Raw genomic sequence first — 14,441 nt, 5'->3', positions numbered from 1 at the left:
TTAATGCAGTTGTATTAAAAATGTATTTGGGATCTTGATCATGAAAATCCTCAAAAAATAAACCAGGTAGAGGAAATAGTTTCAATGTTATTATAAAGGTTCTGAGGTGATACCGGTGGATTAATCTGACAGCAGTCTGTCAAATGGACTAGAGATGCTGGAAATTGAATGAGAGAAGAACAGTTAAAAGGTCTGTTGGCAAATTATAGATCAATGCTTCTCAAATTTTAATGTGCATCTAAGTTCCTTGGGGATCTTGTTAAAATTCATATTCTAATGCAATGAATCAGAGTGAAACCCTAGAATCTCAATTTGTGTCAAGCATCCGGGTGATCCCTTTGCTACTATTCCAGGATAAATTAGTGGTTCTCAACCCAGGGCATTTTGGCCTCCAGAGTACATTTCACAATGTCTGGAGACATTTTTGGTTGTCAAAATTCGGGGGTGGAAGTTGCTACTGCCAACCAGGGTGAGTATAGCCAACAATGCTATGTAGCCAAAGGGTGGTGTAAAACCTACAATTCACAAGGTAGCCCCACAACATATAATTATCCCACCAAAATATTGATAGCGCTGAGGTTAAGAAATCCTGCACTAAAATCATAACATTTGCAGAAAACTGATAGCATATTGTTCACAGGGAGATGTTTACAATGTTTGGAGGATGAATTCTTCATTCTTTCACATGGCTAGAGATAAGGTCATAGAGCTGGAAGTGGGACAAAAAATGTCAACTCTGATGCATGTGCAATTACTAAAGAACATCTAATGTCTCTATCTGAATGATCTCAGGCTAATATTAAGAATTAAATTCCACACTTTTCTCTCAAACATAAGGTCTAATTTTTTTTCCTTATTGTTCTTTATCCATATCTTTTAAATCACTGATTAGTATTTGCCTCTACTATTTCCACTTACTTTCTACCTTGGAGGAAAATGTTCCCACCACTTATTCCAGTTTACCTATTTTCACATTTACTCTAACTTACTACATCTAACTGGATATTCAGTCCTTTTTATACCATTATTCTACCCTCTTTTCTTTTTGACAACATAACCTTAATTTTGTGGCAAGCGCAGGACAGTGCTCATGATTGCTCAAAGCCAATGGTAATATTGCCATTACCCACAATTTTTAGTCCTCTGTCCAAAAAATGATGTGATGTCTATACATATGACCAATCTGATCAATATCACATAATTTAAAGTCTGTTAGATAAATCTCTAGGAAAGTTATTATATTTCCTGAATCAAAGAGCAGAGGTACAGATGTGGCTGTCTCCTTCCTTCTACCATCAATATCAACGTGAGTCTAGGATTCAACAATCATTCTTGTGTCCTATGAAAAGAACATTGGGCATTCCATTACTGAGCCGCTGAACAGAGACTTTAAACTCCTATCTCAAGAATTCTTGAAAAATAAGAAAAATAAGGGAGGGGCTGATGGATAAAAGATTACTCAATAGGTATAATGCACACTATTTCAGTAATGGCTGCACTAAAAGCTCAGACCACCATTGTGCAATAGATCCATGTAACAGAATTGTACTTGTACTCTGTAAATTTATAAAAAGAAAAAAAGAAAAAAAAACTCCTATTTACTCAACCCACTGTAGACACATTTTCTATTTTTGCAGCAAAATATACTTTGATCTGATGTACATTCTCTTTCCACCCTTTCTGAGTCCATGTCCCAACAGTTTTCACCTAACTATAAAATTTTCATTCATTTCTTCTTGAATCTCACCTCCCTAAACCTGTAAAGAGGCTCCACTTTCTTCTACCTTCCCCCACCAACAAAAAAACGCTAGCAAACCAAGACACATGTTCATGTACATCTATATATATAAGATATACTCGACATACTTACTTGTTTTCTGAGTATTACTTAAAGTTTAAAGCGAAATTCTGTATTTGTTACAGTTTGACACTGAATGGAAAGGCAAATGCTTAAATGTCTCTTCATATCCTAATTCTTGTTTCTTTTTTTTTCTTTCAAACTGAAGGTAGGCTTATCCAAATTTCTATGTCCTTACACTTCAGTTTAAAATTCTACATAGTAACAGATTAATCACTTTATGAGAAAAGAATGGAACATCAAACATCTTTCTTTTTTCCTTTTTATTATTGAAAAGTTATTTTAAAGAATACCTGCAACCTCCAAGTATATTTTCAAATGCCATGTATGATGTTAACTATACATCTCCTTTTGAGAACATCTAGAAAAATTGTGGTTCTGTGAACAATTACAAATAAAACTGATTTCCTCTAATTTGAATTTCATTGTCAAATCTACTTGTCTTACATCTATCTTGTCAACATTCTTTCAGCACATCTTAAAATTACACAACGAAGTTTAGATAATTGGTAAGGCATTTTCAGAATGCCATGGGTAGATTAGAGACATTGTCTCAGATCCAAAATAGAATAACAAGTCTTTTCTCTCCCCTGTTGAGAAGCTTGCTAATTCAACGATTGTGCAAATTCTCACAGGTGTCGGTGTTCCCACAGGGAACTGAGCTAGTGCTGTTACCTTTTTACTTGTGACACCTCACATAATTAAGAAAATTACAGTTATGCTCCTTTCTTCATGACAAGGAGTGAAAACTGTCCTTGGACTCTTTCCAAAGATAAATGGACAATAAATGTCTCCAAACTGTTTTCTTCTTCTTCTGGTTAAGAGGAAAATGAAAAAACATGCAGGCATTATGTTTTTTAGTATTGGTATACGGACTAGTGAAAAAATTGAAATTAATGTATGCATGTTGCGGCTCATACTCTCTCATTTAGAATGATGTAATAATGACCGTATTAACATATTCCATCCAAGGTGAACTTTAAGATATGTATCAATGCACTACACAAAGGAAGGAGGCTGGAATACAAGTGAAAAGAAATTCCTAGAAGATGTCACACCTTAGTCTATGCATAGTATCTTTTTATCTCAAAAAGCAGAGACAGTCCAGGTACTAAAACTACCAAGTCCGCCTCAGGGTGGCTGAGACGCAGTGCGCCACCTCCATCTATTTCCTACCTGGTTCACTGATTTCTTCAGTTGCTTGTGCTATGTTGATCACTTTGTTGTATCAGAGCAATTATACAAATGGAGGCATATTCCCGGTATCTATGTGTACAATCACTTAATACTGTGATTTTAAAAAGTTCTCAGTCTTAGTCAACTAGAGCTCCATATCTATATTCTTCAATTCCCATGACTTAAGAAAGGCGTCTCCTTCAGTTTTGACACACTAAGAAGAACATAGGTACATGTTCACTTCTAGCAGTGTTTCTCCAAGTTTTTCTGTTTTATTTTTATCCACCTGAGAACTCTAAATTTTGTTATAAAGGAAATTGGTGTGTGGAGCTGATGAGTATTCCTCTTTCTATCTTTAAGAGAAAAAGCACAGCTTCCAGGTGAGGAGCTACTTAAAAAGATACAGAATCCATGAAACTGTTTATCACTTGATTGAATGTACCATATCTTTCTTTACTTCATCAAGTAATCAAACCATGCACTTGGCTATTAACACACATATTCAGTACACAGTAGCATAAATGATAAATGATAATTTTCTTCTGTCATATGATTATTTCCTAATTTATAAGAAGAGATAATACTTTCTTTTGCAGTTAGAGGATTATTTAATTCAATAATAAATCACTAACCGTATACCACAATAACAAACACAACTGAAATACTCAGAATTTATATATATATAGATATAGATATGAATCTGCAAGTAGATGTGCCTCTTCCTCAGTTAGATGGAAATAACATGTCATGAGATTGTTTGTGATCAGCTCATGAAGAATATGCCATGCATGTAAGCAGTTACTATTTAGACCAGAGCTAACCTTATAGAAAGCTGTAGTTACTGCTTGCCAGATTAAATCTTCTAAAGTAGATGTTAAAATAAGTGCCGAGGGAAGTAGAGATGAAGCTGCTATAATATAATATTATTATATTACTAATAAGAAATATTATTTCATTAACTGGTTTAAGTAAAAATTTGGAAAATGAAGTCAAAGGCAGCGTTGGCACATTGGCAAATTAAAGGTGATTAATGTAATGAAACGTGCAATGAACATAGGGTCATGTTTAAAGTATTACGTAGATATTTAGGGGTCATGTTCAAAGTATTATGTAGGTATAAAGTAGTATGTAGTATGTAGGATTAACAGCAGTAAACATTTAAATTAATAACAGTGAATTAATAACAGTGGTGGAAAAATGGAAGCTTCTTTCAATAGTGTCTGCCTCTTTCTGTGAAATGGGAAAGGGCACATTTACCTTGGGGGAAATGTACATTTATGTTAGGAAATGATTTTATGTGGAACTGACAACACTGGCTTGTACAAACGTATTTTAACAAATGGGGTTTCAGATTTCAAAAAAGCACTACCACTTGTTGTCTTTTATATAACAGTACTGTATAGAATATACTAAACTTGTATTGTATTTTTTTGACTTATGGGACTAATCACCACTCTTCCAGTAACTGCAGCAGGGTTTTTGCCTTATCAAGCTTCCACGAAAGAAGCAAATTTACTTTTAAAGTAATTAAAATTGTTTGACTTTCAATTTCTGTTTTCAATAGTCACTCTATTTTAATATTTGTCATTGTAGTTGCTTTTTAATTTTGACAACTTACATGTTTGTATAGCAAAGTATTCAATACGTTTTGTGCTACTTTATAACTATCCTCTTTAATTATAAGAATATAGAAAACAGTATGATAAAAGTGGTATGTATTTTTAACGAAAATTAAATTCCATTAAATTACTTTACTTCCTAAGGTAGATGAGAAGTTCGCCTTAATATTAACGGAATGCTTTCTTTCCCTCATATCAGTTGTACCAAGTTTTGAGCCCAACATAGTGAAAAAAAACTGGGAAAGAACCCAGGGTTTTAGACTTTATTGCAAACAGTGATCTTACGAAAGTTCACTCAGTGTGTCCCATTCACATCTGCAAGCCAAAGTAAATGATCAGGACTTACACAAATTTTCTAATTCAAAATTTACATTACAGATAATCACATAAGAAAGAAATTTTGCTGTCTCTCAGAATATTACATTTTCAATTGTAATTCAAGTTTCTGTCACTCAAGTTTTTCAGCTGCTCTCTTTTCTAATGTCCATAGACCCACCAACTTCTGGGTTGAAGACTTCACATCTTCCATGTATTCTCCATTTTACTTCTCTTGTCTGATCTATCCAGAGACCCAAGAATTGTTTACAAAAAAGGCCTACAAAGAGTTTCTGTTCAGAGTGGGCCTGTCCCTTTCTGGTAATTTCTCTCTCCACTACATTAACAAAAAGTCTGTTCCTTTAACTCTGGAAGACAAAAAGAATCTACACTTAAAACAGAGCAAAATAAAACAACAGCAACAACAACAACAACAAAATACCTGATAACTTGTAATAACTGTGAGAGGGGCAAGAAATTGCCTTTTCATCTGTTTGCAACTGATGAATGCACTTACATGAAAAAAACAGATATAGCAGAACAAAGCAAAAACCAACTCCCTACAATAAAATGCTAAAACAGCATGGTATTACATATAAAAAGGTGTTCATGCAGACAAATGCAGAAATGTGTGTAAGAGAGAGTAGGCACAAAGAGAAGAGTGAGGCAGTTAACTTTGAGGAAAAATTTTGGTTCTGGTCTTAAAATTAGGAAGAATTTTGCTATGTGGGCTTCCCTTGAGCAACTAATCACTTTTGTTACATATGCTATAAAAAATACAATTGAAAACAATTTTCTTTTTTACTAAATTTTATTTTTATTTTGCTTTATTTTATAGACTTGGATTTTTTTTTTTTTGCAAAGAGAATGGATATCATAATTATATAAACATGAGCATAATACTAGCTGTTCCTCTCATAACTAAAGGCCATTTGGTAATTTATTTTTTGGAGCCTTTGTTTCTGCATTCATCAAGTAGAGATGATGATATCCAGTCCATAAGATTGTTGTAAAAATTTTTTTCTGAGTTGTCAGTTAGAAATGATCAAGACATTTATGCTTTACCCACCCTCAGCAAATGATGTGAGATATTAGCTTCATCCTTAATTTTTTTGTATATGTGTGTGAATGTCATAAATTCAGGGTTTATGTCCAAGTAGTTTTAAATATCCACAAGGAACAAAATCAGACATAACAAAATAAAGAAAAAGTACAAAATTATGGATCTTTATCTGCTTATGGGAAGTATGAAACATTAGTGTCTAGTACTATCATTAATTATGCAAGAAGTTGAAAAAAATTAAAAGTAAGATTTAATCAATTAAGAAAATGATGATGTTAATTCTCTGTAGAATACTGACAAGAAAAATGAATAACGGAAATCAATATAATAACAACAGAGGATGGCTGTCATAACTTCCTCGATTATTTTACTACCAACAATAACTGCTTAAAATAAGGTTAAATATTCTTTGAAAATAAAGACAATGGGAGAAAATGTATAATTATAATGTTTCAAAAATGGTGTAAAAGACCATACCTATAACACAATTAAAAATAAGAAAGGAATTTACATTATTACAGAATTTTCTTTAAATTAAAATAATCCATCAAAAATCTAAGCTTTTGATGATGATTTTGAAATATGAAATAATGATTTCATCCATTGCATTACAAATCTCTCATGCATTTGATGACCAACTTCCAGCATGAAGCAAGATAAAGTTTCTAAGTTTTAGAATACAATTCATTGGAAAGTTTGTTTATGTTCAAGTGAAGTCTTTTCTTTCTAAGATTTATTATTCTCTAAATAAGTGTAGTAATATTGATGGTGCCACAATAGTATAAGTGCACGTAAGGCATTAAACTGTGCTTAAAAATGCTTAAAATGTTAGTCATTATGTTATACATATTTTACAATTAAATTCTTAAAAATAAACACATAAAAGTAAAAAGAATACCATTTTTTGGAAAAAAATCTATTCATCTTAAATATTTTTTATAATCCCTTTATCATAATAAATTTGGCTTCTTGTACTTTCCCTCATTTTTTAAAATGTTGAAATCTATGGTGATACAATACCAGAAAACAACGGAAAATAATTTCCCTAAAAACAAAAAATGTTTGCCAAAAAGCAAACTCCTACAAACTTAAAAGAATTCAAATCATAGAAACTGTTTTCTAATCATAATAAAAATATCTCAAAATTAATGAGAAGTAAGCATTAAATAAAGAAATCCCAAAACAAAATTAGACAACATGCTTCTAAATAATCCTTGGGTGAAAAATGAAGGATTAAATAAAAGAACAAATTGTATTAAATTTAAGAAAAATAAACATATATGAAAGTATGTAGGGCACAGCCAAAGCAGGGCTGAGAGGAAAACGTATCATGAATTGCTTTTATTATAAAGTAAGACAAGATCTTAAATAAAAAAATGTATGTCCTTACCTGAAGAAAATTTAAAAATAAACAAGCAAAACTAAACTTAAACTAGCAGAAGGAAGGCAATAATAGAGATAAGAGCAGGAATCAGTACAATTGAAAACAGGAAAGCAATGCAGTTTATCTATGGGTTCTGCATGGGTGGATTCAGTCTACCATAAAATCTACAGGCTCCGCATCAATCCACTTCACTCCACTACAGTATCTGCATTCTCCACATGGGTAGATCCAATCAAACACAATTCAGTCAACATTGAATGGGAATATATTTCAGGGAAAATAATATAAAACAACAATAGAAAATCATACAGTATAACAACTATTTTAAAATACAGTATAACAACTATTTACCTAGCTTTTACATTTCACTAGGTATTGTACATAACCAAGGGATTACTTAAGTATACTGGAGGATGTGTGTAGTTTATAGGCAAATAATGCAGCATTTGATGTAAGGGAGTTGAGCATTTTTGAATTTTGGTGTCCTTCAGGGGTTCTGGAATAAATTTTCCTTAGATAATGAAGGATGACTACACAGAGATTCAATGAAAAAATAAATCTAGCTCCCTTAAAAATTAATAAAATTGATAAACCTCTAGCAAAACTAACAAAGATGAAAAAAAGAAAAAAAAAAAAGCATCATTACCAGAAAGTAATCAGTGATATCACTATAGATCTTGTAGACATTAGAAATATAAGAATATTATAAATATTACAAATAGTCTTGCACTCATGAATTCAACAACTTAGAATCAATCTATCAATTCCTTGAAAAACTAGGACTCACTGGGATTAGGAAGAAGATGGGGAAATGGAAGTGAGTTTGGCTGTAAAAGGGTGACACAAATGATCCCGGTGGTGATGAAAGATTCTGTAAATTGACTGCATCAAAGTCAAAGTCAATATCCTGGTTGTGATATTGCACTAAAGTTTTTGAAAATATTACCCTTATGGCTACTGGATTTGTGGTAGATGTAATCATAAATATGATAGTTTCTGTAAATGTTCAATAAATTGAATTTGTAATTAAGTAGCTGAAGCAAAAAACAAAAACTCTAGGCCCAGACGGTTTCACTAGAGAATTCTTCCAAATATGTTTTTGGGGGACAGGTCTCATTCTGTCACTCAGGCTGCTATGCAGTGAGGCAATCCCAGCTCATAGCAAGCTTCCCTACCTGAGTTCAAGCGATTCGTATGCCTCAGCATCCAGAGTAGCTGGGACTACATGTGCCTGCCACCACACCCAGATAATTTTTGTATTTTCATTAGAGAGGAGTTTTTGCCATGTTGGTCTGGCTGGTCTGAAACTCCTGACTGTAAGTGATGTTCCCATCTCTGTCTCCCAAAATGCAGGGATTATAGGCATGAGCCACTGTGCATGGCCTTGAGAATTATATCGAAATTTTAAAGAAGAATTAACACCAATTAAACACAGTATCATTCAAAAACTAGAAGAAACATTTTAAAATTTCTTTTATGAGCAAGTTTTATTCTCATACCAAAACCAGACAGAGTGTACAAAGAGAGATAACTACAGACCAATATGTCTCATGAATTTTGATGAAAAATTCTTCCCAAAATATCAGCAAATAGAATCTAGCAATGTGTCAAAAGAATTATACACCATGACCAAGTTAGATTTATCCCAGGTATGCGTAAAGCTGGTTTAACATTCAAAATCAATCAATGTAATCCACCATACCAATATGCTAAAAAAAAAAAATGGTTGTAATAATTGATGCAGAAAAAATATTTGATAAAATTGAACATAAAATCTCTTCAGCAAGCTAAGAGTAGAGGTGAATATTCTCAACTTTATAAGAACCACCTACAAAAAAAACTATGCTAAATTAATCCTATGCTTAATGATGAAAGGCTGATTATGTTCATTCTAAGACAGATAAAAATGCAACAATATCCATCTCACCGCTCTTTGTTAACAGAGTATGGGAAGTTTTAGACATTTCAATACCACAATAGAAATAAATAAAAGTTAAGCTGATAAAGGGAGAAAGAAAACTGTCCCTATTTATACACGAAAGGATTGTCTGTGTAGAAAATCCAAAAGAATCTACCAAAACATAAACAAAACAAAACAAAACAAAACAAAACAAAAACTAGAACAATTAAGTTTAACAACCTTACAAGATACAAGATAAAGATGCAGAATGTGATCCTTCAAAAATTGCTAGCAGGAACATACACTTCAAAAATTGCTAGCAGGAACATAAACTTGAATCTGAAACAGTTTAGGATTTTCTTACAAAACTAAGCATGCAACCACCACACTCGTCAGCAATTGCACTATTGTTTATTTATCCCAGATAAATAAAAATTATATCCACACAACCTATAGCCAAATGTTCTTAGCCCTATATTCATTATAACCAACAATCTGAAAACAGCCTGGATGTACTTCAACAAATAAATAATGAAGCAATCCATAATATATCTATAGTATAGATTACTGGTCAACAGTTAAAAGGAAAATACTGTTGGGGTTTTCAATAAGGCAACTTAAAATGAATTTCCAGCCAATTATGTTGAGTGAAAAAAAAATCCCTCAAGGTTACTGTATAATGTACTGTATAGTAATAAAAGTTGCTATATAATTCAATTTATATCACATTCATAATATAACAAAATTGTAAAAGTGGAAAGCAGATTACTGACTGCCTGGGATTAGGAAGAGGAAGATAGGAAAAAGAAATGAGTATGGCTATAAAAGGGTGACATAAATGATCCCTGCGGTGATGGAAAGATTCTGTAAACTGGCTGCATCAAAGCAAAAGTCAATATCCCGGTTGTGATATTGCACTAAAGTTTTTGAAGATGTTATCCTTCTTATGGCTACTGGATTTGTGGTAGATGCAATTCTCCTGTGTTATTTCTTAAAAATGTATATACATTTATAATTATCTCAGAACAAAAGCTTTAATTAACAAAGTAAAATTGTTTCCTAGATTCTAAAAAAACAGAGTAATATTTTCAGCCAAGTGAAACAATATATTTTGAGGATATTTGGGTAAAAAAGTGTATGTGTGTGTGTTTGTATTTCACATATTAAGTAAAAGTTAAGTAATTTCTAGCACTAAAACTGAACATACACACAAAACTGTCATCATATGTCCTATTTTTGTTATATGCCCAATAAAAATTTCTACATAATTTTGCTAAAAGCTACATATATGCAACTCGTTAAAAACAATATCAGGCATAATTGCAAAAAATGGGAATAATCTGAACTTGCATCAACTGTAGTAGTATGAATAAGTAAATAGTGCCATAGTCAAATAATGGAGAACTACTCAGCAATAAGGATAAACAACTATTACTATACACAGTAGCATAGCTTAATTTTGGAAGCATACTATTTACCTGAAGAAGACAGTCACAAAAGAGTACAATTTGACTTCATTTATATAAAGTACAAAAAGAGGAGAAATTAATCTATAGCGTTAGATGTACAGATAGTAGTTATCTAGGGAGAAGTAGAAGCTAGAATCAGGACTGAGGAGGCTTCATGGGAAATAAAAATGTTCTGTTTCTTGGTTCTTAAGCTATTACTAGGGACTATTCTTTATATGAAAATGAACTCAAGAATAGATAAATCTTCATGTATGTTATATGACAATAAGAAACATATTTAAAAAAGGTAAATTCCATACTACATCTCATAGTAAATATATATATACAGTAACATTCTTTCAATTTCTTTATACATTTCTACATATGAAATAATAAATGGACTGATAGTGATAGAATGGCAAAAATACAAATCACCAAGAAAACCAATGAATGAACAATAATGAAGTATCTTTCCGGATAATGCAAAACCAGAACTGAAAAATACATTTTAGCAGTTTAATTCAATTAGTAAAAATTTTTTGAATGTCTCATTTAATAGAATTGTTACACTATTAAAAAGAACAATGAGATTATATTGCAGATTTATCCATTTTTATCCATTTGTTCTTCCACCTAGCCGTGTGTGCTTAATCAGCTCTTCCTTAGTCTACATTTCTGTTTTACCCTTTCCATTAAGATATTGTTTTGTTCTTTTCCCCTTTTCTTGGTGGGTTGAGTTGACAGGTGGGTGAGTGGTGAGACTTATTGATGTCAGATTATACTTGTATTAAATTATTATCTTATAAAGAAATCTACACTACATTGTTTAATCTATAAATGGAATGAGTATAGGCTAAATTCTTTCATCCAGGTCATGGACAAAGATTTTAGGTAATATTTGCCTCAAGGCATATTCCCTGTGGTGACTGTAATTAGAGAGTGCAGCTGTGGACTATAAGACTGTTCTTTTCTATAATCTTTTCCAGGTGGCATTCACACAAGAACTTCTGTAGTTTTCAGAGGCAGCGACTCTGTCCAAACTTGCACAATTTGGTGCTTCTTCCAGGTTCACTTCATCCTTGTGGTCTTTGATGAGAAAAACCTCCTGATTTCATAATACCTCAGGCAAGGTGGGTCTGACATCCACCATTATGTTTCTAAAACAACTCCTCTCCTATTTTGGAACCCATACCTTTTTGTGCCTAGGATGTACAATAGTTTTGTCTGTCCTCTCTGTTTTGGCCCTGATCTATTTATACTAGCCACACAGCTGGTAGATTGTCGCAATTAGCATTCTGAGGAGTGTCAGAATCATTTTATACCATTTCCATCCTTTAGGCAAGATCAGCTTGTCAAATGAGATGTATAAAATGTTCATCATCACTCGTCATCAGAGAAATGCAAATCAAAACCACATTGAGATACCATCTCACCCAGTTAGAATGGCGATCATTAAAAAATCAGGAGACAACAGATGCTGAAGAGGAAGTGGAGAAAAAGGAACACTTTTACACTGTTGGTGGGAGTGTAAATTAGTTCAACCATTGTGGAAGACAGTGTGGCGATTCTTCAAGGATCTAGAAATAGAAATTCCATTTGACTTGGCAATCCCATTACTCAGTATATACCCAAAGGATTATTAATCATTCTATTATAAAGACACATGCACACCTGTGTTCATTGCAACAGTCTTTACAATAGCAAAGACCTGGAACCAACCCAAATGCCCACCAATGAAAGACTGGACTAAGAAAATGTGGCACATATACACCATGGAATACTCTGCAGCCATAAAAATGGATTCGTTTATGTGCTTTGTAGGGATGTGGATGAATCTGGGAATCATTCTTAGCAAACTGACACGAGAGCAGAAAACCAAATACTGCATGTTCTCGCTCATAGGTGGATGTTGAGAAATGAGAACACATGAACACAGGGAGAGGCGCATCAAACACTGGGGTCTATTGTGGGGGGTGCTAAAGGAGGGACAGCTGGGAATGGGGAGGTTGGGGAGGGATAACATGGGGAGAAATGCCAGATACAGGTAATGGGGGGATGGAGGCAGCAAAGCACCTTGCCATGTATGTACCTATGCAACAATCCTGCATGATCTGCACATGTTTACCAGAACCTAAAGTACAATTAAAAAAAAAAAAAAGGAACAACAACAACAACAAAATACATAATAGAAGCAGATCATAGAGTCCCAGACAAAGATCACACTATATGGCGTGGCTACCATATTCCTCATTAGGCATTTGGAAGACTGAACTGCTTCTGCAAAGGAGGAATCTGAAAGAGAAACCAATGAGGTTTCTTCTGTGGCCACACACCTTGGAGATGAGGCACAACCCTCCAAAGAAACTCCAAGGTGACAGAGACCATCTGGACCAACCATTCTTAAGCACCAGTGGAAGAGGGGTCTCCTCTGCCTTGTCAACTATAGCCAAGTCTACATGTAATAAGACTGCTTGCTTCCAAGGAGAATAATGCATTTAACATGTACTGAGCACTCATAAAACACAACCAGCTATTTCTAACACTTTATCTGCATTGTCTCATTTAGTTCTGTGACAAAAGATTGAATTCTAAAATCTTAATATGCCCCTTCTAAATGTGTGAAATTGAAACAAAAAGAAGATACATCACGTGCCCAAATCCTATACCACGTAACTTTTGGAGCTCGGATTTCCATGCTGGCAAAGTTGACTCTAGAGTCTGAGTGCTTGGGTGTTTCTGGATGATGAAGGAGAAATGAAATAGATTAATGCTTAAACCCTACTCTCCTGTAGCGAAGACATAAAACTCCTGAGGAAAGATGAGAAGCAATCTTTCTCTCTGTGTGATTCCTAGGGCTGTCTCAACAAAATGCCACAAACTACGTGAGGTTCAAAAACTTGCCCAAGCCTTCGGCCTAAGTATTTGAAGACAGGCGGTCTAACTCTAATGCCCTGTGTATTAGTATCCTGTGACTGCTGTGACAACGTTAAACTGGGTAGCTTAAAACAATAGAAATATATTGTCTCATAGGTTTGGAGGTTAGAAGTCCAAAATCAAGAGTAGGCAGGGACCATCTTCCTCTGAAATCTTTAGGGCAATCTTTGCTTGCCACTTCATAGCTTCTGATGTTTACTATTTATTCGTTTTTTCATTTTGCTTTGTCAGTCTTTGACATTTCTTGGTTTGCAACTGCATAACCTCCATCCATGCCTTTCTCTTCACATGGCATTCTCTGTGTGTGCCTGTCCTTACAGGGCCATCCTTTTTACAAGCACATTAGCCATATTTGATTAGGCCCACCCACCTCCCTACGTAAGTGTGACGCTATCTTAACTAATTATATCTGCAAGCATTCCGTTTTCAAAGTCACATTCAGAGGTACAGGGAAGTTCAGACTTCAACGTATATATCTGGGGTGGGGAGAGTGCACAACTTAACCCACAACACTCTCATTCAAGCTGTCTTGTTGAATAAGAAACATGTTATGCCTCTTTATAGAAATCAAGTAGTAAGAGGCATAAAAAAGACAGAGTGGAGAGTCATTCTTTTAGTTCAATGGTGGTCAAAGTCATTCATTTAACAAAGTATTATTAGGTAATATGTAGCATTTATTAAGCAATTTACACCAATTTCCAGTCTAAGAATGTTACAAGGATTGTTCAATTGAATACTCAGATT

This window comes from Cebus imitator, unplaced genomic scaffold (assembly GCF_001604975.1).
Source record: "Cebus imitator isolate Cc_AM_T3 unplaced genomic scaffold, Cebus_imitator-1.0 Scaffold47, whole genome shotgun sequence".
In the NCBI taxonomy this organism is placed as follows: Eukaryota; Metazoa; Chordata; class Mammalia; order Primates; family Cebidae; genus Cebus; species Cebus imitator.
The sequence above is the reverse complement of the archived record's forward strand: the minus strand, read 5'-3'. Positions refer to the sequence as shown.